Genomic DNA, 19656 nt, shown 5'->3' with positions numbered 1-19656 from the left:
GACAGACAGACAGATAGACAGACAGACATTTTTTTTTTTACATTTTTCGAATTCTCATGTCTCAAGAAGAAAAAATATATAAGAATTTTCAAGATTGGAGCAATGTACAGACAGAAGTCTGGTTTTATTAATATAGATTGAATGTTGGCAAAGAATTTAAAAAAATTTCTTTTTAAAATTATTCAATTATTTTGGAAATTTTTTATTAAAATAGTAGATATTAAAAATCATTGAATAACGAAAAATTTGTGAAAATAATTGAATCGTTCTTTAAGAATTTTATTAAATATTTTTTTTTATTTCATCTTTTAACAAATTGAAAGTAGTGTAAATTCTCAAACATGGAAAAAAGCAGTTTTTAGTGTAACAAATAAAAAAAAGTATTCAAATTGTAGCAAAATAGTAAAAAAAAGCAGTAAATAGTAGATTTTAGTAAATGAGTGCGAGGCCTGAGAAGAACAAAAATTCAAAAAGGGTCAAAATATTTTCTTACTATTGAATTCCTCTTAAAAAATTACAATGAAAATAATTTTATGAAAGATCTAAATCATTTGGTTAATATAGTTAAAAATGTAGCTGGAACCCTCTCTGTAATTTTTAAATTCTGTTGAAAAATCGGAAGGTCTTGTTTTAAAAAAAGTTACCGTAGTCAAAAGGATCTAAAAGTTACCACTTCGTGGAGAATCACTCATATTATTTAGTTATCTGCTTAATTCGACTTGACCTTAGTTTTGAAATTGAATGTTTCGACCAGATTGATAAACTGATTTTACTCTGTTTGCCGGAGGAAAAAAAAATTGATAAATTTTTTCCTCCAACAATAATTCTCGAAGCAGAACATTATTACTTTCCTCTTACGTCTTTAATCTTTAATAGTAAATAGTCATTTGCTTAATTCGACTCGAGCTTAGTTTGAGATTGATTGTTTCGACCAAATTGATAAATTGATTTGTAAATCTTTTGGCTATTTGAATGAAACTCTCTTCTTGAGTTTCTATTCTTTCCTCTCTTCTTAACATTCGGGTGTATCTGTATATTAAATAAAATTTAGAAATTTTACATTATTCTCTGGACATTTTATTGCGCACAATCACAACGAGAATGTATTTGATGTTAATGATTCATCTTTTGCAGTTTAATGTTAGTTGCAACATTAGGGTCGAGTTGTGTGTCTAAACGATGCACGGAGCCTCTAAAAAATATCTATATAGAGTGATGTTTTGTTATCGTTGGAGTAACGAGATAGTGGAGTTTAGTGCAAGGTTAGTCTGTGATGAGTGAAGTGGTGAACAGAGTTCTCCTGTCCATTTCCCTCCTTAGTTACGGAAACCGCAAACTAGAAGAGGTGAGTTTCCATTCTCAAAAATCAAACTTGATGTTTTGCAGTTTCACCCCCTCTCCCTCCCACCCCAATACTTGGATTTTTTACCCCACGACGTCTTGCCAGCAAAAAATTAAAACAAAGAAATAAGAAAATTTTTTTTAAAATTCTGAACAAAATTTTGCTAAAAATTGCTCGAAATTTGATGCAAAATAGAAATGCTAAAATCATTATAATCATCATTATTATCATCTTTATTATCAATATAGTCATTAAATTTCTTAACTGTTATTAAATTTACCGGATTTACATCCAATTTTGTGTTTTTGTTTTTAAAAGAAAATTGTTAATAGCATAAACTGAATGCTTAATTATGTTTTTTATTCTTAATTATGATTTTTCTTTTCGCTTTGGTTTCAGTTTTTACAATTCTGATTTTTTTAAAATAAAAAGTTTATGAAAAGTTTATATAAAATTCGATTAGGAATCGAGCGTCGACATTTTTATACAGTCGAAGTGATATTAATTGAAATTTGACTGCTAACAGGATAAATGGTTTTTAATTTTTTTAATATTGATCAACACGGAAAGTTTTGCATGACGTGCAAAGATTAATATTACATTCTTCCTTTTTTTTTTGTTCATTTTCCAGTCATTCAAGGTTTTCATTATTTTCGGATTTGTTTCATATTTCATCGAGAGTGAGATAGTTATTTTTAGTCTCTAGATAAATGATCCAGTTCGTTAATATCATTAATTGAAGTTTTCCAAATTATAGTAATGAGAAAGATATTTTAGTAGATTGTTCTCGAATGTATATCACATTGAAAATAATTTTCTAAATATATGGAGAATAATTTTGAAATGCAAATCTAATAAATTATTGAATAACTGAATATTTCTTAAAATTAGATTCTTATAAAGAGCTTTATCATAAATTTTTGTAAATAATTGAATTTTTACGGAGAATTTCATTGAAATTTTTTGACACTAATTAAAGTTATTCAAGAAATTTAATTAAAAAGAAATCAAAAATAATTATTAAATTGTAATAAACAATTTATATGCAAATTTTTTTAAATAATTTAATTATAAAGAAAGTTTTTTTTTGAAAATAATTGAATTGTTTTAAAATTTTAATAAAATTTTTATGAATAATTGCATTTTTCAAAGAATTTATTTAAAATTGCATTAAAATTAATTTAAATCCTATGATAAGTTTCATTATTCACGAAAATAATTGAATTCATAAGAAAAATTTTGTTAAAATTTTTAAAAGTAATTGAATCCTAAGAAAAATTCAATTATTCATAAAAAAAAATTGAATTCTTGTGAAGAACTTTATTAAATTCTTTTTATAAAAAATTTAATTCTTGCAAAGAATTTAATAAAAGATTTTTTATGAAAAATTTTATAAAAATTGTATTTTAATTAATTAAATACATGTGAAAATGTTATTATTTATAAAAATAATTTTAGGTATTTCTTTTTTAATTTCTGAATTCTTTCGAAAATTTTTAAGAATAATTGCATTTATCGAGGAATTTATTTAAAATTGTTGGTATTAAAATTAATTGCAATCCTATGATAAGTTTTATATTATTTACGAAAATAATTGAATTCATAACAAAATTTTTATTAAGATTTTTTTAAATAATGGAATTTATGTGAAAAACTTTATTAAATTTTTTTCATAAAAAATTGAATTCTTGCGAAGAATTTAATAAAAATTTTTTAAGAAAAATTTTATGAAAATTGTAATTTAATTAATTGAATTCCTGCAAAAATTTTATTATTTATTAAAATAATTTTAAATATTTTTCTTAATTTCTGAATTCTTTTAGTAAAATAATAGAAATTGAAAATAATTGATTTTCGAAAATTTTTTTAAACTAACTAAATTCTTTCAAAAAATTTTATTAAAATTGTATTGAAAACAATTCAATTATAATAAAGAATTTTAAATAATTAAATTCTTTCAAAGAATTTTATTAAAATTTTTAAGAATAAATGTATTTTTAGAGGAATTTATTTAAAATTGTATTAAAAATAATTGAAATCATGTAATGAGGTTTATTATTTATAAGAAGAATTGAATTCCTACAAAGAAATTTATATTTTATAAATAATTGAATTCTTATGAAGAATTTTATAAAATTTTTTTTAAATATTTGATTTTTATCGTAAAATTTTATGAAAAATGTTCTTTAAATAATTGAATTCCTGTGAAATTTTTTATATTTATTGAAAAAATTGAATGTTTGCAAGGAATTTTATAATTTTTTTTTTTAATTTTTGAATTCTTTTGGTTATTTTTTTTATTAAAATAGTAGATAATGAAAATAATTGAATTTCGAAAGTTTTTTTTTAAATAATTGAATTGTTTAAAAATTTTTAAGAATAATTGCATTTTTCGAGAAATTCATTTAAAATTGTATTAAAAATAATTGAAATCCTGTGGTGTGTTTTATTATTTATAAAAATAATTGAATTCTTATAACGAATTTTATTAAAATTTTTGAAAATAATTGAATTACTGAAAATTTTATTAGTCATAAAAATAATTCAATTCTTGAAATGAACTTTATTAAATTCTTTTTATAAATAATTGAATTCTTTTGGGGAATTTTTTGTTGAAATAGTAAATATTTAAAATAATGGAATTTCGAAGAATTTGTGAAAATAATTGATAATTATAAACTATGCCGTTTGAAATATAAATACATTTCAAAATTATTCTCCATATATTTTCAAAATTATTTTATTATTTTATTAAATATTGGAAATAATTTTGGAATGTATTTAATGGAAATAATTTTAAAATGTAATTACATTTCAAAATTATTTCCATATTATTTCCAATAATTATTGGAAATAATTTTGATCGGATAAAAGAAAGTATAGAAAATATATTTTTTAATACAGATGCAGATAATTATTATGTTATAATTATTATTTGTAAAACAATGTATTCTGTAAACAATGGACGGGAAGCATCATTTAGTTATCAGAAACTGGAGACTTGTATACAATATTGAATCCTGACTTACTAATGTTATCTCAGACTTATTTGTACAATTTGTTAAATATGAAAACTTTGATCGATTGATAGGAAACTTTTTCTCATGCGATTTTCATTTCGTTGCAGTTTTTATCGATCAAGTAAATAACATTTACAGTTATTGTTGATTATCATTTTTTTTTTTGAAATTATAAATTGCTTGCTAATAATTAAACAAATAATTGATTATTTTAAATAAAAATTGTGGTCAAACTTTCCTATGTGTTGATTTTTATATAGTATTGAAATGATTAAGAAACAAAATCATCGCTCTTTAACGCATCTTAATTGATATTAATATCAGTTCTTATGCAGTGAGAATGATTTAAGAGAGGTTAGGGTTAATTTCTCATTCGTATAAATAATATTGTCTGAGATTAATTTTATCATTGAACTTTCTTCTGCTCACTTTTATTTATATAGAAACAATTTTACATTCGGATATTTTTTTTTAATCAAATATTCGAAATAAGAATTTTTTAATCACATGTTTTTTTATTAGATGAAAAGTATTTTCTAATTTTACGCAACAAAAAGTCAATTATTATTAAATATTTAATTTAAAAAAAAAACATTATTATCATTTACCTAGAGTGTAACTATGTTGTCGATTAATAATAAAATTTAATCCTCGTTTGATTCTAATTTCTTTAAATTTAAATAATCAATTGAATTTGATTTAAATTGAATTAAAAGTAAAACTTGAAAGATTGGTTTATAAATAAATTACATAAAAATTTCCTGGAAAATTTAAATAAAGACAGTGGTAAGAACTTAGGAAGCTGCTCGTTTGGAATAAAGAGAGAAACGAGATTGTTTTTTACAATTTAAATCTTGATGATATCTTGTTTCTTAGGAAGAGAATTTTATTTAACATTTCTTTTGAATATAAAGTAGATTAAAGAAAGAATTCCCTTTACAATCTGATATAATGTCATTGTTGAAAATTTACAGTAGGGTAAATTAAAAAATAATTAAAAATTTTTATAAATTTTATAAAAAAAAACGTATTTTTAATTCATAAAGGAAAATTTTGCTTTGTAATAATTGTTTTACGAAAATAAAAATCAATGAATTGAATATTATCAGATTTCCGTTTATTATTGTGTTTCGCATTTGAAATTTTCATTTTCTTCATATAAATGAATTATGTAAATTAAAAGTAGTGGAAATTAAATATCTTAAAATTGAACAAATTTGTTTTGTTTATTGTTTGTAAAAAGAATTATAGCTCAATCGATATTGCGGAAATAGTTTCGAAGAATTATCCTTCTTCCACGTGCGGAAAACAATTAATTTTTATTGATTCTTTTACAAAAATACATCGTTCTCGTGTATAATATACTGGAACATCAATTTTCCAATGCTATAAAAAAACAAAAACAATAGGAAGAGAGATAATTTTTTTCATCGTTTAACGGCATAGTTTATAATTATCAATCGGATGGAAACAATGTAATTGATAGTGTGCTACTGATTGAGTAATTAATTAATCACTCCTCTCGTTAACTTGAAAAAAAAGTTTATTTGAATTTTACTTTTGTTTTGCTATTAATTTTTTGTAGAGAATTTTTATTTTAGATGATCAAATTATGTTAATTTTCTTTTTTTTCTCAAAATTTTGTACTCGTCGTGTTTTGTACTTATCTGCTACAAAACCTACTATATTTACTACTTTTTTTTTACAATTTGATAATATTTGGATTCTTTTTTTTTCGATTTATGAACTAAAAGCTACTTTTTTCTTTTTTCTTTTTTTATTTTATACTACTTTAAATCCGCTAACAGTTGAAATAAAGAAATTATTCTTAGAGAATTTTAATAAAATTCTTTGAAACGATACAATTATTTTCACAAATACTTAACGAAATTCAATTATTTTCAAAAACTCCTATTCAATTATTTTTATGACTAATAAATTTCTCAGTAATTCAATTATTTTCAAAAATTTTAACAAAATTCGTTACGAGAATTCAATTATTTTGATAAATAATAAAATTCATCACTGGATTTCAATTATTTTTAATACAATTTTAAATAAATTCCTCAAAAAATGCAATTGTTCTTAAAAATTTTATTGAAATCTTAAAACAATTCAATTATTTTCAAAACATTTTCGAAATTCAATTATTTTCAAAATCTACTATTTTAATAAAGAAATTCCCAATAAGAATTCAGAAATTAAAGAAAAATTATAAAATTGTTTGCAAACATTCAATTATTTCAATAAATAAAAAAAAAATTTACAGGATTTCAATTATTTAAAGTACAATTTTCATAAAATTTTTCTAAAAAAATCAATTATTAAAAATTTTTTTTATAAAATTCTTCTTAGAATTCATTTATTTAAAAAAAATTTAATTAAAATTTTATCTTAAATTCAATTATTTTCGTAAATAATAAAACTTATATCATAGGATTCCAATTAATTTTAATACAATTTTAAATAAATTCGTCGAAAAATGCAATTATTATTAAAAATTTTATAAAAATTTTTAAATAATTTAATTATTTTCAATATCTACTATTCTAATAAAAAATTTCTAATAAGAATTTAGAAATGGAAAAAAAATGATAAAATTCTTTGCAAACATTCAATTATTCAATAAATAAAAAAATTTTCAGAGGAATTCAATTATTTAAAGCACAATTTTCATAAAATTTTTAGATAAAAATAAATTATTTTAAAAAATTGTTATGAAAATCTTCGCAAGAATTCAATTTTTTATAAATAAAATTTAATATTGTTCTTGACAAGAATTCAATTATTTTTATCAATATAATTAAATTTTTCTCAGGAATTTGATTATTTTTCTAAATAATTGTATTCTTGTCAGGAATTCTATTATTCAATTATTTATAAATAATAGAACTCATTACAGGATTTCAATTATTTTTAATACAATTTTCTAAATAAATTCCTCGAAAAATGCAATTATTCTTAATTTTTTTTTTAATTTTCGAAGGAATTCAGTTATTTTAAAAATGTTTATTATTATTTCTTCATTAGAATTTAATAATTTTTTTCAACACATTTTAAATTAAATTTCTTGAACGAATTTAGTTGGTTTCAAAAAATTTTAATGAAATTCTTCTTAACAATAATTGAATTATTTTCAATTAAAAAAATTATAAAATTCTTTCAAAATATTTAATTATTTTCATAAATAATAAAATTTCCACAGGAATTCAATTATTTAAAATACAATTTTCATAAAAATTTTTCATATAATTTCATATAATTTTTTATAAAAAAAATTTAATAAAGTTTTTCACAAGAATTCAATTATTTTTATCTATAATTGAATTCATTTCCGGAATTTAATTATTTTTATGAATAATATTGTATTCTTGTCAGGAATTAAATTATTTAAAAAGATTTTATTTATTTATTTATTTAAATTTATTTTAATAAAGGTTACTTTATTTTTGAATGTAATAATTTAATTTAGAAATTATGAAAAAATGAAGTCAAGTTTAATTTTTGATAGCTACTTTTTTTATTACTTTTTTCAGTCTTAAAGACTACTTTTTGCTATACACTTTAAAAATTAATTATCGAGTACGAAGCCTGTAGATGTAATAAATCCTTTTTCAACACACCCAGAGAAAAAAGTTATTTATTTTAACTAAAAGTGTATATTTAAGAAAAATTTATTTGTTGCAAATAAATATTTTATTTAAAATAAATAAACTAATATTTATTTCAAATAAATGCACTAATTAATCTAAAATAAAGAAATATATTTGCAGTTTATGAAATAGTATATTTGTAGCAAATAAAAAATATATTGGATTCAAATAAATGTTTGTTTGACTTATAAGTAGACGCCTGCGCATATTGCATTGCTATAGTAAAACAATAAGATGTTTTGCTTTTAACAGTTTAACGCGTATAAGTATAAGAGGTTTATTCATCATAAATAGTTAACAAATTTAATTAATTTAAGTACAGAATTTTTCTTTTTAAGTGAAAATTTTAATTAGTACAAAGTAACAGATTTGTATGTGATTTCATTTACATTTTAGTGTCTTATTTGAGATTTTGTGAGAACAATGTGACAGTGGACTTTTACATATGAAGTGAAAAAGTAAAGTAAAATGACTAACAATAAGAAAATCTGACTTTATTTAACAAATATTCTTATAAAAATAAACATTTATTTTAATGAATATTAAAAGTTCTATTAGTGATTGTGATTGTTAAATTTATTTGAAGGTTATAAGTGAATTTTAATATTTTAGAATGCTTACAGGATTTATTAAAATGAAAAATGTTTTTTATTTGCTCTAAATATAAAATATATTTAAAGAAAATATAAAATTTTTTTCATTTAAATAAAAATGGATATTTAAACGAAATATATTAATTCAAATAAAAAATATTATTTGAGCTAAATAAAAGTTTAGTTGGTTCTGTGACAAATATCCTTTTTTATTTGTTTGAAAAAAATTTTATTTAAATCAAATAAATCATTTCTCTAGGTGCAGCTCGTCACAAATTAGTAGTAGTTTAGAAATAGACCCAAAAAATAAGTCGCTTGGGAATTTTTGATAAATCGATTGCTGACGTCAAAGTGTCTCACAAGCGCTTAATTAAACTCATGAATACAAATTTAAAAATAAAATCAAAGAAATATTTTTCATTATTAGAGTTTTAGTAAAAGATGACTTATTATTTATAGAAACTGAAAGAAACTTTCATTAATTAATTTTAATTTTCTCTTTTAATTAATGAATAATTCATTCATTCACTTATTCTGGCATACAGTCATTCATTTATTTATCTATTAAAAGAGAATGAAAAATAAATGAACGAATTAATTAATATATTAATAAAAATGAAGCGATATTTTGCTAGTATTAATTACCAAACTTCTAAGAAGACTTAATCACAAATACTGAAAGTTTTCGTTGATTTTCAAAGTAAAGGGACCATTAGGATCAAATACGAAAAAAAGTAAGTCTGAAGGATACGAAAGATGGAATTCTATGATAAATGGAACCAATAAAACGAAAATGAATCGATTCTTTTTTTTTTTTTTTTTTTTTTTGTTCCTAGAACTTTTATGTATACGTGTTTGAAATACGTGTAGATTCTAACCACTGTTCTATTTTCTGATGTGTAAATGTGACATACTTGTTATTTCGAAGAAGAATCGATCATCTGAGTTTTCAATCGCACGTACTAAATTATATTCTCAAGAGGCAAGGAAAAATCGCGATATATTTTTTTCTTACAAAAAAAAGAATGCTTTAAATCATTCCTCAACTGAATATAGAAAGGGAAAACAATTCCATTGAAAACTTGTTTTTTATATTTGCATTTTGTTTATTGATCCAATATTAAGTATAGAAGTCTTTTTTTCCTAATACTCTCTAAATTTTAATTAGTACTAATTTGAACAATTGACTGAATTTTTGCTTCTGAATTAGTAAATTTTACTAATAATTAATAAATAGTAATTTCTACTAATATTATTTAAATAGATTTTTATAAATCCTTCGCAAGAATTCAATTATTTTTATAAAAAAAAAAGAAAATTCTTCTCAGGAATTCAATTATTTTTAAAAATTTTAATAATAATCGTTGCAATAATTCAATTATTTTTATAAATATTAAAACTCATCATAGGATTTCAATTATTTATAATACAATTTTTAATAAATTCTTCGAAAAATGTAATTATTTAAAATGATTTTTATATCATTTGTTTATTAGAATTTAATCATTATTTTCAATTTCATTTTTCATTAAATTTCTTGAAAGAATTTAATTATTTTAAAAAATTTTAATGAAATTCTTTCGAAAAAATTCAATTATCTTCATGAATAATAAAATTATTCTCAGGAAATTAATTATTTTCAGAAATTTTTATAGAATTCTCCACAAGAATTCAATTATTAAAAAAAAATTAATAAACTTCCCAAGAATTCAATTATTTTTAAAAATAATAAAATTCTTCGGAATTCAATTATTATTTTTGAAAAATTTTTAATAAAATTCGTTGCAAAAATTCAATTATTGTCACAAATAATAAAATTCGTCTCAAGAATTCAATTATTTATCAGAAGTATAATAAAATTCTTCGCAAAAATTCAATTGTGGTCAAAATTTTTTAAAAATTCTCGTCGAATTTTCAATTATCTTTATAAATAATAAAATTCTTCTCTATACTTCAATTATTTTTAAAAATTTTTCGTAATTAAATGATTTTTAATATCTGCTGTTTTAATACAAAATTTTCCAAAAGAATAATTTGTTTATGAACGTAATTGAATGTTTATTATAATAATTTTTTGTTTTGTATAATAATTGAATGTTTGTTACAATAATTTTTTTATTTCCGCAATTAAAGAAATTTTTTAAAACAGAATTTTCCTAATATTTAAAAAAAAAACAATTATTTAAATAGCTTTTATAAAATAATTCTTCGCAAGAATTCAGTTATTTTTATAAATAATAAAATTCTTCTCAGGAATTCAATTATTTTTTAAAATTTTTATAATAATCGTTGCTAGAATTCAATTATTTTTATAAATATTAAAACTCATCGCAGGATTTCAATTATTTAAAATACAATTTTCAATGAATTCTTCGAAAAATTCAATTATTTAAAATTATGTTTATATAATATGTTTATTAGAATTTAATCATTATTTTCAATTTCATTTTTAATTAAATTTCTTGAAAGAAATTTTAATAAAATTCTTCAGAAAAAATTCAATTATTTTCACGAAAAATAAAATTATTCGCAGGGATTTAATTGTTTTCATAAATTTTTATAAAATTATTCGCGAGAATTCAATTACTTTAAAAAATTAATAAACTTCACAAGAATTTAATTATTTTTAAAAATAATAAAATTCTTCGGAATTCAATTATTATTTTTGAAAAATTTCAATAAAATTGGTTGCAAAAATTCAATTATTTTCACAAATAATAAAATTCGTCTCAAGAATTCAATTATTTTTCAAAAGTATAATAGAATTCTTCGCAATAATTCAATTATTGTCAAAATTTTTTAAAAATTCTTGTCTCAATTATCTTCATAAATAATAAAATTCTTCTCTAAACTTCAATTATTTTCAAAAAATTTTCGTAATTAAATGATTTTTAATATCTGATGTTTTAATAAAAAAATTTCCAAAAGAATTGAATAATTAAAAAAAAATGTTTATAATAATCGTCGCAAAAATTTAATTTTTTTATTTATAAAAATAATTGAATGTTTGTTATAATAATTTTTTGTTTGTATAACAATTGAATGTTTGTTACAATAATTTTCTTATTTTCGTAAATAAAGAAATTTTTACAGGAATTTAATTTTTTAAAACAGAATTTTCCTAATATTTAAAAAAAATCAATTATTTAAATAGCTTTTAAAAAATTCTTCGCAAGAATTCAATTATTTTTTAAAATTTTAATAATAATCGTTTCTAGAATTCAATTATTTTGATAAATATTAAAACTCATCACAGGATTTAAATTATTTTTAATATAATTTTTAAATTAATTCTTCTAAAAACGCAATTATTCTTAAAAATCTGAATAAAATTCCTAGAAAAAATTCAATTATTTAAAAAAATTTGATATAATTTGTTTCTTCATTTTTAATTACATTTTTTGAATGAATTAAAATATCAAAAATTTTAATGCAATTCTTCGTAAAAATTCAATTATTTAAAAAAAAATTGATAATGTTCTTTATAAGAATTGAAATTTAAGAAATATTCAATTATTCAATAAATTATTTATTTTTGTATTTAAATAATTGAATTCTTGGATAGAACTTTCTGATATGAATTGATTTTGAATGTAATTAAGAAATGATAAAAAAATTGAGTCGGCAAGTTTTATTTTTCGATATTAACTACATTTTTAATACCTACTTTTTTTCTGTCTTTGAGACACTTTTTGCTACTTTTTTCAAATTAATTATCGAGTACGAAGCCTGTATACTAATTGAAGAGTAAAAAATCACTATTTCAAATTAGTGACAATTTTTACTGATTCAAATTTAGAGAGTACTTTTATTTCCAAACGAAATAGAAGTAGAAGTCCCAACTTTTTAGATTCAAACAAAAGTTTCGCTTTATCCGGCTTCGTAAAAACATTTCAGGCTTGTAATTTTCGTCTTCTATAGCAAGTAGAGAAGTTTGGGTTGAGTAGAGAGTATAGAAGTTGAAGTTTAGGTATAAACTTGAGTATGAAAAATTCACTTTCCTCAGAGAAAAAAAGAAAATCTTGTTAAGAAGCTTTTTCTTGACATTTTTCACGTCTCGAGGTTTTTCTATATCGAAGCTTTCTCCGCTTATAGTTCTTGTTTACTATTTTATTATCTTTGAATTATAAATAAGAAATAATCTCTTTTGAAAATTTCTTTAGGAAAATTTTTTGAATTTTAATATTTCAGACTTTTGATATTTGCGCATGAATAATATTTAGTACTATACTTTTATATTGATGAAATTTTGCTCTAATTTGGAGTAACTCATTTGGAATTTTTATATATATGTCATCTTCATATAGTGTATGTGCACAGAACGGTTTTCAAGACGACAAACGATCGTTCACGCGAGAAGTTTGCTTCTATGCATAAGTCATGAGAAGACGCGCGTTGCTTTTTTGGTCCTATGCACACAGCAAACTCTCTATGTCTTGTCGTTTTTCTTTTTCTTTTAATAAAAAACGAAGCTCAACTAGAAAAAGTATTTATTTTCCTTTTCCTTCATGAATATCAAATATACAAGGGAAATTTTCATCTCATTCGAAGAAAATCCAATATTGAGGCAATAAAAGTTGTATAAAAGTCAATCTTTGCTTTTCTCATTTTAGAATTATTGGGAAGACTTTGATACATCATATTTCTGATAATATTCTTGTTTTTTGAGAAGAAAAATGTATTGTCAGGGATGTTACAGGTCAGGGAAAAGTCAGGGAAATTTTTTAAAAGTACAGAAAAAAATTAAATTTTTGAATTCATAAGAAAATTATGAATTTTTGGGTCTTTTTTGTTTGCCTCATAAACTATTAAATTACCACGAATTCTAAAAAAAACATTCAATGTTTTATATTTCTCACAGTAATTTCTTCAAAAGGTTTCAATGTAAAATTTTTGAAAATTTCAATTTTGAATGAATTTAATTAATATATTAAATTATTAAAACTAGTGGATTTATAGAAGATTTTGAGTTAAAAACACTAAAAAAAAATTTAATTTTGCAGAAATTACAAATGATTACAGAAATTCAATTATTTTCAAAAGTAATATAATTCTTTGCAAAAATTCAATTGTGTTTAAAAATTTTTTTAAATTCTCGTCAAAATTTCAATTATTTTCATAAATATAACAAAATTCTTTAGAGAAATTCAATTATTTTCAAAAATTTTCCTTAATTCAATGATTTTCAATATCTACTAATTAAATAAAATTTTTGCAAAAGAATTCAATTATTTAAAACAAATTTTTATAAAATTCTACGCAAACATTTATTATTTTCATAAAAAAATAAAAGTTTTCATCAACATTTCAATTCTCTTCATAAATAATAAAATTCTTCTGAGAAATTCAATTATTTTCAAAAATTTTGAATTAAATTTTCCAATAGAATTCAATTATTTTCAGAAATAATAAAACTCTTTTTAGGAAATCAAAACTTTGAATAAAATTCTAGGCAAAATTTCAATTATTTTCAAAAATTTTTCTCAATTAAATGATTTTTAATATATTTACAATTTTAATAAACTTTTTCAAAAGAATTGGATTATTTAAAAACAAATTTTAATAAAATTCTACGCAAACATTTATTATTTTCTCATAAACAATAAAAATTTCACAGGAATTGAATTACTTACAAATATTTAAAAAATTAAATTTTTGATAAGTTATAAATAATTGCAGAAATTAAATTATTTTCATAAAAGTAATAAAATTCTTCGAAGAAATTCAATTATTTTTAAAAATTTGAATGAATATCTCGTCAAGAATTCAATTATCTTTATAAATAGCAAAATTTTTAGCCAAAAATTCAATTATTTTTAAAAATTTTAATAAAATTCTTTGCAAAATTTCAATTATTTTCAAAAGTTTTTCGCAATTCAATGATTTTCCATATTTACTATTTTCATAAAATTTATCAAATAATTTAATTATTGAAAAAAATTTTTATACAATTCTACGTAAACATTCAATTATTTTCATAAATGATAAAATTTCATTTATAAATTCAATTATTTTCATCACAGAATTTCCAATATTTTTAATACAATTTTAAATGAATTTAAGATTTAAATAAATTAAAATTTAAGAAACATTCCATTATTGAATAAAAGAATAAAATTCGTTGCAATAATTCAATTATTTTCATAAATAACTTTTCATTTCTCACAGGAAATTAATTATTTTCAAAAATTTTTAAGTAACTTTGCAAAAGAATTCAATTATCTTGATAAACAACAAAGTTTTCAACAAAGTTTTCCACATACAATCAATTATTTTAAGGAATTTTAATAGAATTCTTTTCCAAAATTCAATTATTTCGATAAATATCAAAATTCAACATAAGAATTCAATTCTTTTAAAAACTAATAAAATACTTTCCGAAAATTAAATTCTTTTCAAATTTTTTTTAAAATTCTTCGCAGGAATTCAATTAGTGTTCAAAAATTTTTAATAAAACTCGTTGCAAGAATTCAATAATTTTTAAATATTTTCCCAATTCAATGGTTTTCAATGTCTACGATTTTAATTAAGTTTTCCAAAAGAATTCAATTATTAAAAAAATAAAAATTGATAAAATTCCACGCAAACATTTAATTATTTTCATAAAAATTTTTATAAAAGTTAATTCTTCTGCAAAATTCAATTATTTTCCAATACTTTAACAAAATTTTTCCAAATTTCAATTATTTTCAAAAATTTTAATAAAATTCTTGGGAAAATTTCAATTGTTTTCAGAAATTTTTATAAAATTCCTTGCAAGAATTCAATTATTTAAAAAGAATTAATAAACTTCCCAACAATTCAATTATTTTCAAAAAATAATAAAATTCTTCTCTGGAATTCAATTATTTTTTAAAAAATTGTTTAAAACTTTTTTGCAAAAATTCAATTATTTTTAAAAATTTAATAAAAATTCTTTGCATGAGTTCATTTGTTTTCATAAATTATTATTTAAATTCTTCTCAAGAATTCTATTATTTTCATTTCATTTCATTTCATTTATTATAAAATAATTTTTAAAAAATTTAATAAAATTCTTCAAAACGTTTTCAATTATTTTAAAAAATTTTAATGAAATTCTTTAATATGATAAATCTTAGTAAAATTTTAATTAAATTGTTTAAAAGAAATTAATTATTTTAAAAAGTTGTTACTAAAATTCTTTGTAAAAATTAAATTTCAAGAAACATTCAATTATTGAATAAATTATTTATTTTTCTATTTAAATAATTGAATTCTCGTAGAATTTTCTAATAAAAATTGATTTAAAAATGAATAATTTCAGTTTAAATTTTTGATAATTAAATATTAAAAGCATTAGGGAGGAATATTTAGAAATAATTGAATTTTGAAAAAGTTTCGAATTTAAATCTTTGAAAATCAGAATTTTTCGTACTTTTAAAAACAACAAAAATTCAATGATTTTCAAAAATATTAAAATTTATGGCAAAATTTCAATTATTTTCAAAATTTTTCCTAAATTTAATAATTTTCAATTATGTTCAAAAATTTTTCAAAAATTCTTGTCAAACTTTCAATTATCTTTAGAAATAATTAAATTCTTCTCCGAAATTCAATTATTTTCAAAAAATTTAATAAAATTCTTGGAAAAAATTCAATTATTTCCAATAATTTTCCTCAATTTAATGATTTTCAATATTTATTATTTTAATAAAATTTTCCAAAAGCATTCTATTCTTTAAACAAAATTTTAATAAAATTCTACGCAAACATTTAATTATTTTTATAAAATAATAAAAATTTTACAGAAATTCAATTATTTCCTAATTTTTTTATAAATTTCTTCTGAATGATTCAATTATTTTTATAAATAATAAAATTTTTACAGTTATTCAATTATTTTTTCGTAAATAAAATTCTTTTTAGGAATTCAATTATTTTTATAAATAATAAAATTCATTAAATTCAATGACAAATTTGAATTATTTTTAATACAATTTAATCGAAAAATGTAATTATTCTTAAAAATTTTATTAAAATTCGTCAAATGAATTCAATTTTAAGAAACATGCAATTATTCAATAAATGGTTTTTTTTTATTTAAATAATTGAATTCTAGTAGAATTTTCTAATAAAAATTGATTTAAAAATGAATTTCAATTAAAGTTTTAGATTATAATTGAATATGAAATTATAACGTTTGAATTTAAATTTTGTTGAGTATCTAATAATTTTTTGGAGTGAATCAGAATATTCTTTTCTGGTCAGGGAAAAAGTGATTTTTTTTTTTTTTTGGAAATTAGAGAAAAGTCTGGGAAAAACGAAAATTAAATTTTTGTGTCAACCCTGATTGTGAATATCAAATGGAGAATATATGATTTTTTAATTTTGTGGAATAAAAAGGGAAAGAGTCTTATCTTTATTATAGAGTTTAATGCTACTTCCATAATTTGTTCAATTAAGCTCTGCGCAACGTCTTCCATCATGGTGGAATTCTAGCACGAGTCTAATTATCACAACGCACCAGAACTTGTTTGACCCTCATAAGCCTTTCATGAGATTTCAACGATGTAACCACGAGGCTCTCCCGTTCCAAGCTCTCATAATTTCAGTTAAGTAACAGCAAGGCCGTGGTGCTTGACAAAAGTTTTTATATGTCAGCACGTGGACCAATTTCATGGTGGCACACTCACAGCTTTTTTTTTTCTTTCGTTTTCATAAAAGACTTATTACCTCTTTTTATTAGTTGAAAACGCAGCACACTCTTAAAGAGCTGAGATCTTATATTATTATATAGTTTGAGAATATAAAAGTTCCATCTCTCGAGAATTTGCGCATAAACGTTATAAAATGTATATAGAATTTTGTTGAAAATTAAAATCCCTGATCAAGTTGAAAATCTCCTTCCTTAATGCAGTGCTTAAGAAATTTCATTTTACAGCCGCATATTGAGGCAATTTAATTATTTATACTACTCGAGAGCCGCATTTCCGTATTTTTAGATTCTTCATTTGCATTTCTGGAAATAAATGCGTATAAATAGTTTACAAATTTTTCGAGGCTTTTATAATTTTTTATTTGTGTTTAGTTAAAAAACATTTGTTGTAAAATGGAATTTTCGAAACTTTATGAAACAATTTCTATTTATCATAAATCTTTCTTGATAGGTGAAAAAATTGTCTAAAACTGACACTGGTTTCCCACTCAATAATTACTTTTAAAAAAGTAGTAAAAAGTAGCTTTAAGGCAGATAAAAGTAGTAAAAAAAAGTAGCTATCGAAAAATTAAAGTTCTACGAGAATTCAAATTATTTAAATACAAAAATATAAATAATTTATTGAATAATTAAATATTTCTTAAAATTGAATTCCTATATAAAGCTTTATTAACATTTTTTATAAAAAATTGAATTCTTGTGAAGAATTTCATAAAAATTTTTTTTAATATGATTTATTTTTTTCAGAAAAATGTTATGAGAATTGTATTTTAAATAATTCAATTCTGGTGAAAATTTTATTATTTATGAAAATAATTTTATTTTTTTTTAATTTCTGAATTCTTTTGAAAATTTTTTTATTAAGGGCATTTGAACCATTATGACGTCACAATTCGTGAGAAGCATGTGTTTTTAAGCTGTGACGTCATAATGGTTCAAATGCCCTTAAAATAGTAGAAATTGAAAATAATTGAATTTTTTTGAAAGTAACTAAATTCTTCCAAAAAATGTTATTAAAATTGTATTGAAAACAATTCGATTATTATAAAGAATTCTATTAAATTTTTTTCAAATAAAAAAAAAAGAAAAAAATGAAAAAAAAGAAAGAATTGTAAAAGAATTAGAATTAGAATTGCTCTAAAGAATTGTATCAATATTTAAAAAATAATTGAGTTTTTTATAAAAATTGTATTACAATTTTTAAAAATAATAGAAACCGTTCCAAAAATTTTTTTAAAAATTGTATTAAAAATAATTGAGTTTCTGAGAAGAATTTAAAATTTTTTTAAAATTCTTGAACTGTTTTGAAGAATTTAAACAAATTTGAGGAAATAATTGAATTCTTTCGAATAATTTTATTAGAATTTTTAAAAATAATTGCATTTCCGTGGAGAATTTTATTATTTATGAAAATAAATAAATTCTTTCAAAAAAAGTATATTATTTTTGAAAATAATTGAATTTTTCTGTTCTGAAGATTCTTTAAATTAAAAAGGTTGAAAAAAATCTAAATTTTTGCGTATAATTTTGTCAAATTTTTTCTTAAATAATTAAATTTTTTTAAAAAAAATTTTTAAAAATAGTAGATATTGAAAATAATTGAATTGAAAATTTTTGAAAATAATTTAATTCTTTTGGAAAATCTAATTGAAATTTTTATAAATAATTGAATGAAGGAAAATTTTTGAAAATAATTTAATTCTTTTGGAAAATCTAATTGAAATTTTTATAAATAATTGAATGAAGGAAATTTTTTGAAAATAATTGTATTCCTCGGGAGAATTTTATTATATTTATGAAAATAATTGAATTTTTGCTAAGAATTTTATTTTTTTTTGAAAATAGTTTAATTCTTGCAACAAATTTTATTAAAATGTGTTATTGAAGAATTTTTTATTAAAAATTTTGGTAATAATTCAATTCTTTTCTGGAATTATATTTCAATTATATATTTGAAAATAGATTAATTCTTATAAAAAAAAATTTATGAAAATTGTTTTTCAAATAATTGAATTTTATCCAAGAATTTCATTATTTGTGGGAATAATTGAATTCTTGTGAAAAATGTTCTATTAAATTTTTTAAAATAATTGAATTTCTGTGAAGAATTTTAAAAAAAATTTCGAAAATAATTGAAATCTTGAGCTGAGAATTTCTGTATTTTTGAAAATAATTGAATTCTTGCGCAGAATTTTATTAAAATGTGTTTTTGAAGACTTTTTTAACAAATTTTTTTAAAATAATTTAATTCCTTTTGGACAATTTTATTAAAATAGTAGATATACTGAAAATCATTGAATGAAGGAAAATTTTTGATAATAATTGAATTCCTCGAACAAATTTTATTATATTTATGAAAATAATTGAATTT

The 19656-nt window shown here is 19.8% G+C and overlaps 1 protein-coding gene across 2 annotated transcripts in view; it reads left to right on the top strand.

The window, feature by feature from the left end:
- LOC122505299 (organic cation transporter protein-like) overlaps window positions 1-19656 on the top strand; it is a 98930-nt gene that overhangs the window by 15877 nt on the left and 63397 nt on the right. The window contains exon 1 of one of the 2 annotated variants that reach the window (XM_043616920.1): window positions 1138-1345. The exons of the other annotated variant lie outside the window; for it this stretch is intronic. The gene's annotated coding sequence lies outside the window, so the exon portion shown is untranslated. Of the gene's footprint in view, window positions 1-1137; window positions 1346-19656 lie in introns of those variants that run through there. 2 annotated transcript variants of the gene reach the window in all.

Source organism: Leptopilina heterotoma, unplaced genomic scaffold (genome assembly GCF_015476425.1).
Source record: "Leptopilina heterotoma isolate Lh14 unplaced genomic scaffold, ASM1547642v1 Lhet_0, whole genome shotgun sequence".
Classification (NCBI taxonomy): Eukaryota; Metazoa; Arthropoda; class Insecta; order Hymenoptera; family Figitidae; genus Leptopilina; species Leptopilina heterotoma.
Note: the sequence above shows the minus strand (reverse complement) of the source record. Positions and strands in the feature narration are given on the sequence as shown.